This window comes from Pinus tabuliformis, chromosome 3_1, assembly GCF_031772625.1.
Source record: "Pinus tabuliformis cultivar Carrire ecotype Pingquan chromosome 3_1, CPIR1, whole genome shotgun sequence".
Classification (NCBI taxonomy): domain Eukaryota; kingdom Viridiplantae; phylum Streptophyta; class Pinopsida; order Pinales; family Pinaceae; genus Pinus; species Pinus tabuliformis.
In genome coordinates this window covers 44,347,900-44,360,474 of record NC_142301.1, presented here as the reverse complement: position 1 = coordinate 44,360,474, position 12,575 = coordinate 44,347,900, and positions in this window count along the sequence as shown.

Below are 12,575 nucleotides of genomic sequence, written 5' to 3'. Positions count from 1 at the left end.
AGCAACTAATTCTTTGATCACAACCATTGTTGATTCATATTCAACCTTAATAGTGGAAATACTCTTCTCATCTTGACTATCAACCTCAATAGAATCATCAGAATTGTAATCAAAAAATTCTTTCAACATATTACCTCGGGGCACATCTGATTGGCCGAGATTTCATAATTTGCAGCTTCTTTTGCAACTATTAACCTTTCCTACATTTGAATTCGTATATCCTTTTTAAAGGTTAGAGAAAGATTTGTTCATTGCTATGTTTCTCTTAAACTTTTCAAGTTGCTAGTCTTTTTCTTCAAGTTGCTTTCTCAATTTATCTGCTACATTTTCAAGTGCTTCTACATAATCTTTCTTTTCCTTTTGCTTGTTACACATTATTTATTCATTAGTTTTTTAATCCGCCAGCTGGGTTCTCAAGGTAGTGAGCTCCTCTTTGAGATTTTCTCTTTCTCATCACAAATTTGTAACCTTTTCTTATGATTCTACATTCAATTGTTAGTTTATCTACTTGAGCAGCTAATTCTTTGATCACAATCATTTTTTATTCATATTCAACCTTAATGGTGGAAATACTCTTCCCATATTGACTATCAACCTCAATAGAATCATTAGAATTGTAATTAAAAAATTATTTCAACATATTACCTCGTGACACATCTGATTGGCTAAGATTTCAGAATTTGCAGCGTCTTTCGCAATGGACTAATTTTCTTCCTTCTTCAAATTCTTTGGCTTTTGAGACTTCCTCCTCTTTATTTTGGCCATAATCCACAATCTACTCTCCAAGTAGTCAAGCTTCATTGAAGAGCACATACTCTTATACTAATTTCTGAAAACAATGATCATTGGGGTGGGGGGGAAGGTGAATCAGTAGTGATGGACTTCATATCAATTTTCACCAATTTAAGCTTTTAACAATGTAAACTTTGAAATGGGAATTGTAAACTCAAAAAGATAACTCTAGCAGAAAAAGCCTAAAAAAAAACATAAAAAACAACCTGAAAACGAAAAATGTTGATGTTGGAATACTAGAATACTGGAAAACCTTAAAATTTTGAAAATTTTTCAACCATGACATTATCGAAAAAATTTATGACTAAAATAACTTTTAAAATGAACATCCGAATGAAAAAGTCATTATACCACGAGTAATTTCCTTTTTAAATGCTAAAAATATGATGACTTTAAAATCTTAGGCTAAGACAACTTGACACATTGCAACAAAAATTTAAAAGTTGATCATCAAATTTACAAATAGTATAAGCAAACCCTACACATTGTAATGAAAACTTAATATACCAACCATGAAATTGACACATTGTGATGACAGACTCAATCCTTTATAACGAAAACTTCAAAATCAATAATTTTATTGACACATAATGAGATCGAGTTACTAGTCGAGGTTCGGCACGAACCCTGTAGGAAAAAATAAAATAAAACAAAATAATACATAGACATATAAATAAATACAAATGAAAAATATAAAAGAAAGCAAACATTAAAACATAGGGAAAAAAAAAAACAAAAAAAAAGTTTAAAAAATAATAGCAAGTAAATAAAAATATATATTAAAACGCAAAAAAATAAAAAATAAAACATGACAAAAAAAAGAATACAAAAAATAAGTCATTGAGAAAAAAACACAAAATATTTAAAAAAATAATAACAAATAAATAATAATATAGATTAAAACATTAAAAAAAAAAAAAAAACATGGCAAGAAAAACCATAAATATAAAAACATATATAAAAAGAAAAAACAAATCAAACATAAAAAACTAGCAAAAATTACTAACTTAACTTAATAAAGATAAATAACTAAAGGAGTGGTCTGTGGAGGTGGAGGAATTACTCGGATGGTCAAAAGTGGCCAAAATCTGAGCAAAAAGATTTCAAAAAATAATGCATTAGCAATGTTTGAATCATGTTTTTGATGGTGGAAATGGATTTAACACCATCAAAAACCTTTAGGGCACCCAAAATAATGAAGATTAACAACTATAACTAGGATTTACAAAAATTCATGCCAGATTTTATCAAAATATGACCGGAATTTCCTTGACTTTCAGGGAAAAAAGCAAGTTAGACTACAACAAAAATAAACAAATATACAAAAAAATAGAAAATGAACCCAAAACAACATAAAAATCATAACAAACTTAAAAAAAAAAGGCATTAAAGTTAGGATTCATCTATGGAGGCGAAGGAATTGCCCGGATGGTTAAAAGTGGCCGAATCTGGGCAAAAAAAATTCAAAAAATATTGTAGATACAGTGTTTGAATCATGTTTTGATGGAAATGGATTCAGCACCATCAAAAACGTGTAGGGCACCTAAAATTATGAATTTTAACAGCTTTTACTTGGATTTACAAAAATCCCTGCTAGATTTTTTCAAAATATAGCCGAAATTTCCATAACTTTCAGGCCAAGAAAACATGATTTTTACACAACTTAAAATTAAATTAAAAAAATAAACAAATATCAATTAAAAAAAACATAATTAAAAAATAAATAAAAACATTAAGAGAAAAACCTAATGAAAAAAAAAGATTAAAAACATTAAGAAAAAACAAAATAAACATAAACACTTTTGTAAACATTATTAAAGAAAATTGAAAATTTGACGCCATTCTGGCGTACAAAGTCCTTTGATTTTCAATTTTTGTAATAATTTTTTTTCTTAATTATGTTTATTTTTTATTTTTTTAATATGAAAAATTTATGTTTATGTTTTTTAAAATTTTTGTTATAATGTTTTAATTTTTATTTAAATTTGTATATATATTTTTAAATAATTTAAAAATGTTTTTGTTTTGGGGTTAATCTCTCAATTTTTTTTCTAAATTATGTTTGTTTCATATTCTTTGTATTTTTTTTATTTTTTCTTTTTAATTTTCAATATTTTATTTTTTATAAGTTAATTTTGTTTACTTTTTTATGGTTTTTTTGTTCTCTTTTTTATATATATGTTTATATTTGTTTATATATATATATATATATATATATATAAATAGATAGATAATGTTATTGTTATTGTTATTATTATTATTATTATTTTATTTTGAAAAAAAAAAATCATTATAAAAAAACATTGCAAAGAAAAAAAACACACATGTTTGGAAAATCCTTAAAAAACTAACGTCCTAGGACGAAAAACAAGAAGAGAAATAAGACAACTTGAAAAATTGTTAATTAATCAACATTTAAAAAAAAATTGTACATACTTATGACATAAGAAAATTTAAAGTGTCCAAAATGTCTTCAAAAAAAAATGTTGAATGCTTTTCAAAATCCGCATGAAAATGACCAACATTTAAAAAAAAAATATCCACACTTAATACATTAGAAATTTAAAGTGTAATAAATAAACCCTCTAAAAAAGAGGTTGATGTTGCATTAACACTTTTCAAAATCAACACGAAAATCACTAACATTTAAAAAATATGTTCATACTTTATACAGAATATGCTCCAAAAAAAAGGTGTATTTTAAATCAACACTTTTCGAAATTAGATGATTTTTTTTGCTACCTCAAAAAAATGGGTAATCAATACAGTTCTCGTTTCAAAGTTTACATTGTTTTTTGTCACAATGTCAATTAAAAATCCATGCACATTCAAAATATTAGCTCATCAAAATATGTAAGAAATGATAAACTCAAACCATAACAATCATAAGGAATAACGATGAGAAGCACCAACATGCACACATAAGAGCACAAGTATTTCTAGTGGAAACCCTTTCGGGAAAAAACCACCCTGTTGTTGTTGCGTTGCTCAATTATTTTTATTAATTTGCTAAAAAAATAGTACATGGATTAAATTTAGAACATAATGGGTGTAATCACGCGGATTAATAGTACATAATGGGTGTAATTTAATCCATGTACATTATGTTCACATTTGTCAATTTAGAAATATGTTTATCTCGCGGATCTACGGACTACCATCTGCTAGAATCTCCCACGACCAGTGATCCTCACTGTTACACAGCAATTTGTCACCGTTTGTCACCGTCCCTGTTACCCCTCAACCGCACACTGGAGGACTCATTCTGGGACCTGTGAGAAGTGACATGACCTGAAACCACTTGCATCATATTCCTCTAAGTATGAGCTTCATATGCCCTGAAGACATCTCCTGCAGAATATCCATGAAAACAGCTCTTTTTGCATTAGCGCGGGTCCACAGTTCACTGCCCGCGCCAATGAGGGAAATCCTCTAAAAAGGGTGCACCATTGGCGCTCTGTCTCAGAGTCGCACTCACGCCAACCGAATTGTGTAAAGTTTTCAACGAACAAGCTTCCAAAGGTTCTCCTTAACCCATTCACCAACTGAATCTATGTTGAGCTAGGATGGTTTGGCTTCGAATCTCCATAGAAGGGAAGTGGTTTGCCACCTTTCATGGAAGTTTCCAAGTGATAAAGCCAATCCCATGAATAATGTGGTTGATCCTATCTCCTTCTTCTCTATCTATAAAACCTTGTCTATATGCCTTGAGCAAGCTAGTTCCAGTTCTAGCATAGTGATAGAGAATACCAGGAGGTCAAGAGTTTGAAGCTGCAAGAGCCTTCTTTGCACCCATAAGGCCAAATCTAAGTGAGGAGATTCTTGTAACCCAAAGAGAGAGAGGCTTGTTCCCTATCCCAACAAGCTTTGCAAGACTTGTGTAACTGACTACCCAGCCAAAGGAGGATTTGACATCAGAACTATGGTTGTATTCTTCTTTGTTATTTATCAATAATAGATGACTATCATTATGGTTCCACTCTCATTGTTTTATGATTGATGTTGAGTTATATCTTTTCTGACTGATATATAATTGCATCTATTGGATTTTATGCTTGTATTCGTGTTATTCTTTGCATGTGCAGGTGTCCAATCACGGAGATCATGGGGATCGTGACCGGCCGAGGCAAAGGATCGAGAGCGACGTCTCTTCTACGAACATTAGCGTTGGAATCCAAGTAGGTTCTCATCATCCACTTTTAATTTGCAATTAGGAACTTGCGTGATTGCATTGTTTGATTGTTGCTAGACCCGGTCTGGGCTAGTAGGGATCGTCTCTGTCCGTAGAAAGGATTTACCTCCACAACAAATTGGCGACTCCGCTGGGGAGTCTTGTCTCTTTGGTTCTCTCGTTTGATTGCTTAGATAGATTTCTGGGTTAGATTTCTTGCTGTCTCTTGCTTCCTAGTCTTCCTGGATACTGTTTTCAAGCCCTGGATTGCTTGTTTTTGCTTTTGATTTAGCAAACTTGATTAGCGCGCTTTTTAGCCTTACAGTCGCGCTAATTGGCGCAAGTTGCTCAAAGACAACCCGCGCCAATCCCATAAAAGCGCGAGTTGCAGCCTGACAGTCGCGCCAGGCCTGTCAACTTTTCCAGTTTGCTTGTTTTCGAGCCTTCTGAGCTTGGGTTGGTATCTTGCCACGTCTTTTTCAATTACTGGAGTGTGTTTGATCCTTATTTGACTGGTTTTAGACCTCCATCCTTCGGGTGTTTGCCTCTTTCTATCGATTTCACATTTTAGCCCTAGGGCATCTAGTGGCTTTGTGCATCGAGCCTTCCGTAGGAGTCTTGGGTTCTTTGATCGTCCAGTCGACTTTGTGATTACTTTTTGCACTTGCTCAGTAGTTGTCAAAGCCTTTTATTGATATTCAAGTGATTTGCTTCTTTTCCGCTTGGATTTCGCTTGGCTTCGTTTGGGCTTAGATCACATAGCTCATAGAGGTCTTTGTGTTTTCTTGGTTTGAAGGACTATCTTGGTGTTTTGGGGATTTGATTGTGTTCTCATTGAGTGAAATTTGTCTCTTTTGCTCGGTGTTATTATCTCTCAAAATTTGTTTAGTGCACTTTGCCATTGAAAAGAAAACGAACAATCTCTTTTGCGTTGAATTAGTTAATTGAAATTAGAAGCTTTTCATTGATTAGTGATTTAAAACAAAAAAAGTTTCGTTTATTGCCATTAGCTGCATTAGAGTGGTTCTTGATTGTTTGTGGTCATTTTGTTTGTTTGAAAAATTCTCAACTCTCTCGTAGTTAGTATTCATCGAACGAAATGATATTCTTTGGCATATAGCTTGCATTTAGGGAATTGTGAGAGATTACATCGGTAGGACCTGGAAATCGAAAATTAATCAAAGATCAACCATAAAATGAACTGAATGAACTTAAAAAAACGCATTGGAACATAATGCTCATTGATTAGAGGTCTAGGCTAGAGACGTGCTCCGGCGTCGTTAAACCTAGTCACTGTTGTTTCACATTACGGTTGGGTGATTCCTCCTTTTGTGACTCGATAGTGGTCTAGCACGGACTTGAGCTCCCACGTACCGTCGCGTATATAGGGGAGACCCCACTAGGTTATCATTCTTTATCCACGGCAAGCCGTGTCTGCCGCCTTACAAGCCGTAACGCACCGAACACAGCATTCGGGAAGATTGACTGCCGTACGGGAAGTCCTTGGTTTTCATACGATTGCCAAGGTGTATATGCAGTTTTACGGATTTGTTTGGTAAACCCTTTTGCCTAGTTCTCCAGAGTAGTCACTTTTGATCCTTTTCAGACTCCTTAAAAGAAAAGGATCACTTGAGCAGTTTGTCAGTTCAGGCTCACAAAACATTCGAAGGCGACTAGAGTCACCTTTTTGTCCTTTTCTCAACTCTTAAAACATGAAAAGGTCAAGTTGTGTCCTTGCGTCTTAAAATTTATTTGGCCACGATTAACATTTACTCGGTTAGATCTTGTTTGCGTTAGCTTGAGTAGGCTTCTTTTCGTTCTCGATGGCAATTTTTCCAGGGTTCACCAACCCAGGGATCCCCGTTGACGGGAACCCTGGTCATTTCGCTCCTTTTGGAAATGTTGGTGCTCCTTATATGGCGACGTTGTCCCTCCCAGGGTTAACTGTTGGGTTGCCGGTTTGGTTGTTCTCAACCTCTTTGGTCCCTGCCGTCTCACCGTCTAGTCAATTCGTCCCTCCACCTGAACAACATCATGTTGATTCTAAGGTGGATCTCTCCCCTTCTACGCCCACTTCTACGTCCTCATCTTCTACTTCACCTGGTGAAAGTCTAGATTCGAGTAACCAGGTGGCTAAGAAGAAGACGAAGAAGAAGAAGGCTCCTAAGGGGGAGGTTACAAGTGCAGCTACCCCCTCGAGTACACTTGAAGTCGGGCCCCCTTCCTCTCCTCCACGGAAGGTCAAGTTTCCTTGTCGATTATGCAAGGAGGACCATCTTCTTCGCGATTGTCCTGGCATTCCCAGGGTACTAGAAGTATGGTCTCGCGATCCAGCCCGCCCCTCATCGTCCTCTCAAGCTCACGACGATGCTACCTTATTAGTTGGGAATGGTAAGGGAAAAGGGAAGATTCGAATCCCCTGTAGACTTTGTGAAGGCAATCATCCCCTTCACCTTTGTCCACTCATGGATAAATCCTTAGTTGTCTTGGAAAGTCTTACAGCTCCTTCACCCCAACTTCCCATTGGTTATCAACGTCTCTCTGTAGCCGCAGATCGTTCCCCTGCTGACAAAGAGATTGATTCATATTCTTCTCTTGTCCAGCCTCCTCTTCCCGAACCTGGCTGTGCCCAGCCTGTTCCAGACCAACCATTGGTCAAAAAGAGTGTCGACTCGAGCCCACCACCCGTCGATCACTCTGTTTCGGAAGAGCATCACTCCCATGTTCTTCTCGTCTCCTCAGATTCTCCTGAATCTAGAAATGACTCTCCTATCCTAGCTGCTCCCGAGAGTCCTGCTTCAGTTCCTTTAGAGCAGGGGGTCAATCATATGATTCCCCCACCAAGTAGTTCAGTCGTTTCCTTCGACTGGAGTCGTTTGACTACCTCCCCCCTTCCATCCCATGTGCCTTTCTGGGTCACGGTACATGCCTATAATAAGGCGCTACCTGGCACTGTGTTGGATGAGGGAGCATCGGTTAGTCTTATGCCTGCCACTACTTGGCAAGCCTTGGGTTCCCCACAGCTTGTGCCAGTCACACCGAATTTGACGGCTTTTGACGGAGGAACTAGTCAACCATTAGGGATCCTTCCACAGTTCCCTGTTACTTTGGGAGGCAAGACCGTCTATATAGACGTATCGGTTACCCAAGGTGCTTTAGACTTCAGTCTTCTCCTTGGCCGTGACTATGTTTATGCCATGGGGGCCTTGGTCTCTTCACTTTTCTGGGTGGTTTGCTTTCCACATGATGGAAGAATAGTGACGATAGATCAATTATCGTTCATACATCCCCGAGTGCCTCCTGCGCAGTTGTCATCCCCTCCTGGTTTTCATCCACCAGTTGCATCCGCTCCATCACAGATCAACTACATGGCCACCTCTCCTGTGCCTGGATCTAGTGATGTCGTCGTCGTGCATAGTGTCCTGGAGGCATTGGGCCCTGACTTCCAAGATGTTGGCCTTCCATCAGGAGTGGCACTCTTGGGAGCCTCAACTTCCTATTCATTATGGTGAAGTTCCATCGGAGCACAGTTCCTCGTCTTGTGTCAAGCTTGTTAAAAAATGAAACAAAGTGTCCCGAGGATAGTTTTGATCTTGTGGCGACCTCGTTAAAAAACGAAACAATGTGTCCAGAGCATAGTTCCTGATCTTGTGTCAAGCTCATTTAAAAATGAAACAAGGGTTATGAGGATAGTTCTTTTACTGCGTCAACCTCATTAAAAACTGAAACAACTCCCTTTCCAAATCAAGTCTTTTGATTAAGATCTCGTAAAATACAAGTCGAGTCCTTCCTAGATCTCGAGAGTGAACCTTCATTCCATCCACTTTGTTGAATGCCATGAAGCTTGGGGGGCATGTACCTCAATTTGCGTTATCATGCTGGGGGCATGCGAACTGATAACAAGCATAGTTTTTCGTTTCAAGCTTGTGTAAACATGAAACCGAATCCAAGCAAAGTTCTCCATGGTTCAAGCTTGTGTAAAAATGAACCCATACCTGATTTACATCTCGTGATTGCCTTTTATCCGCCAAATTCTGCTAGATGAGCCTTGGTTGTTTCATTCCATCGCCACCATCTCTTTGGCCGATCATATGCTCTCACTTGGTTGTTTTTCCTTCCCTGAGGAACCGCAGCAATGAGTGGTTTTATTAGCCAGCCTCTTGACCATTACATGTTTTGAGCAGTTCCACCATTGCCTGAACCAGTTGCTACCTTTTATACCACTCGTTCCTCTAGGACGAGTCGCCTTTAAGCTCTTTTCTAACTCGTAAAATATGAAAAGATTGTCGACTATTTTTCCCTTTTTGACTCGTTAAAGAAAATAAAAATGGAGGTCTGCTTTCAGCTCTTTTCCGACCGTTTAAAGATGAAAAGATTGCCGAGTTTTCCCTTTTTGACTCGTTAAACGTAAATAAGAGGCAGTCGTCTTTAAACTCTTTTCTGACCGTGTAAAAAATTAAAAGATCGCCAGACCCTTGTCATTTCAGGTTCGTTAATGGTCACGAAACGATGTGATATCAATCGCTTTTTTACTTTTTCACATCGATGTCGCTATATATGAAAAGTACTCCTCGATCGTAATGGTCAGGCGGTTCTTTCGAGCATTGTTTTATACTTTTTCGGGCTCGGGAGACACAACTTTACGAAAAAGGACCCCCCTGGAGTTTTCTTTTTCTGCTGTCTTTTCAGACTCTCTAAACAGGAAAAGACGTCGAGTTCTTCCTTTTTCAGGCTCGTTAAAACTTAATGACATCGGGTTCTGTCGTAATGACGCCTTACAAGCATATGCTATCCCCGTCAAGCTTGCTAAAAATAATCGGGGTACTCGCCTGAAATGGTGGGGAAAATGGATCCACAATTATTGTCGTGTCGGCAGTATGTCGCTCTTGAACATGGCACCTGTCTGCGTTCGTGTCTGGGTGGGGACATCTCATCTTGTTTTTTTACACTAGCCTCCGTGGGTTTGGGTTATCCTATTTGACCTCTCATCTGCTCATTGCCTTGTCACCATGACCTCTGCTCATTTGATGTCAAATACTGCCAAGTCCACTGTCGTGCCGCTGATATGTTCAAGAGAAGTTGACCTCTGCAGAATTACAACCTCCCTCTGATACCTCACATAATTTTGATTCACCACAACATTCTTCCTCTGTTTCGTGTCACTGATGTGGGAAACACTATGGCCCACCTTTGATCAAGGTCACTTCCTGTCGACTTCAGCTCATTATCCAGGAAGTTGATCTAGAGACTCCCTTCCGGTGCCTTGGAGCCTGCATGCCTCAATGGCAGGTTCTTCGTGTTCGACGAGAGGTTTTCATCATTGGCCTCCGATCGAATGATTCTACGGGTGTTCGACGCCATCTCACTCATTCGCACGCCGTAGATTGTACCTGTAGTACCTTGAGGTCCATTGTCATTATTGGTGGTACCTCTCGCATCTGTTAAGAGTTTTCACTATTGGCTGGTAATCAGACGATGTTCATGCATGTTCGAATTCAACCCATGTATTCACATGCTTGGACTTGTACTCCGTTCGGGTCGAGATGGAGCGCAAGTCCCTGGATTTTGTCTATTGGAATCCAGGCTGCGATTTGTGGCTTATTATGATCATTACATGACTCATTTACTGGATGGTTGCGACCATGCCTGAGTCTATTTATCGACCCTCACTGGATGGCTGCGTCCATACCTTGGATCTAGATTATTATGTGCTCTGTTATGGATGGCTGCGCCCATACCACATATATCATGTACTTGAGATATCAGTTGTACTTCTTTACGCAGGTTCTCGGGCGGCAGTGTTTTCAGTTACGCATGGTCTTGTAAAGCATTTCACCCCTCTCTCCCTCGGGCCTCATGCTTTAGGGGGCATCTGTTACACAGCAATTTGTCACCGTTTGTCACCATCCCTGTTACCCCTCACCCGCACACTAGAGGACTCATTCTGGGACCTGTGAGAAGTGACATGACCTGAAACCACTTGCATCATATTCCTCTAAGTATGAGCTTCATATGCCCTGAAGACATCTCCTGCAAAATATCCATGAAAATAGCTCTTTTTGCATTAGCGCGGGTCCACAGTTCACTGCCCGCGCCAATGAGGGAAATCCTCTAAAAAGGGCGCGCCATTGGCGCTCTGTCTCAGAGTCGCACTCGCGCCAACCGAATTGAGTAAAGTTTTCAACGAACAAGCTTCCGAAGGTTCTCCTTAACCCATTCACCAATTGAATCTATGTTAAGCTAGGATGGTTTGGCTTCGAATCTCCATAGAAGGGAAGTGGTTTGCCACCTTTCATTGAAGTTTCCAAGTGATAAAGCCAATCCCATGAATAATGTGGTTGATCCTATCTCTTTCTTCTCTATCTATAAAAGCTTGTCTCTATGCCTTGAGCAAGCTAGTTCCAGTTCTAGCATAGTGATAGAGAATACCAGGAGGTCAAGAGTTTGAAGCTGCAAGAGCCTTCTTTGCACCCATAAGGCCAAATATAAGTGAGGAGATTCTTGTAACCCAAAGAGAGAGAGGCTCGTTCCCTATCCCAACAAGCTTTGCAAGACTTGTGTAGCTGACTACCCAGCCAAAGGAGGATTTGACGTCAGAACTATGGTTGTATTCTTCTTTCTTATTTATCAATAATAGATGACTATCATTATGGTTCCACTCTCATTGTTTTATGATTGATGTTGAGTTATATTTTTTCTGACTGATATATAATTGCATCTATTGGATTTTATGCTTGTATTCGTGTTATTCTTTGCATGTGCAGGTATCCAATCACGAAGATCGTGGGGATCATGACTGGCCGAGGCAAAGGATCGAGAGCGACGTCTCTTCTACGAACATTAGCGTTGGAATCCAAGTAGGTTCTCATCATCCACTTTTAATTTGCAATTAGGAACTTGCGTGATAGCATTGTTTGATTGTTGCTAGACCCGGTCTGGGCTAGTAGGGATCGTCTCTGTCCGCAGAGAGGATTTACCTCCACAACACTCAACCAACTACCATTGGAATGTACAACTCCTATTGGATGGAGAAAACTCTTCCTACTACTGAATGCCAAATCATTGTCTATATTGAAGCCTCCACGCCTTCACTTCCTCCATGTGAACCACGTTTCATATTCAAACAAGGTTCTCAATTCGCTTAAGATGAGAAACCCAACAACTCCATCATTCTGCACATAAGATATGAACCAAAAATCTGACCAGAAGGAGAGAAATTATTCACATCTACTCTCACCAAAACAATGCTCTCAACCACACAACAAGCTCTCAATTTTCTGTCACAAACAACATACAAATTTTGAATCTTCTTCCCAACTCTATCTATGATTTCTTCTCACAAATATATACTATATCTCTGAAAAACTATGTGAGCAACAACTGCATACTCTACTCACTCACAATTCTCTCACAGTGGCATACTCACATGCTCTCCAAGGAACCAACCAAATAGACTCAATGCCTTCCTCTATTTATCATTTTTCTGAGTTGAGTCACCTGGTAAATGCTATTGGTTATGGAACACTCAACAATCATTTTCACATGCTTCATATTTGGTTGAGATAGACTTCTTAACCAAATTAATGGCTAACTCCACTAGCACTTTGAGATC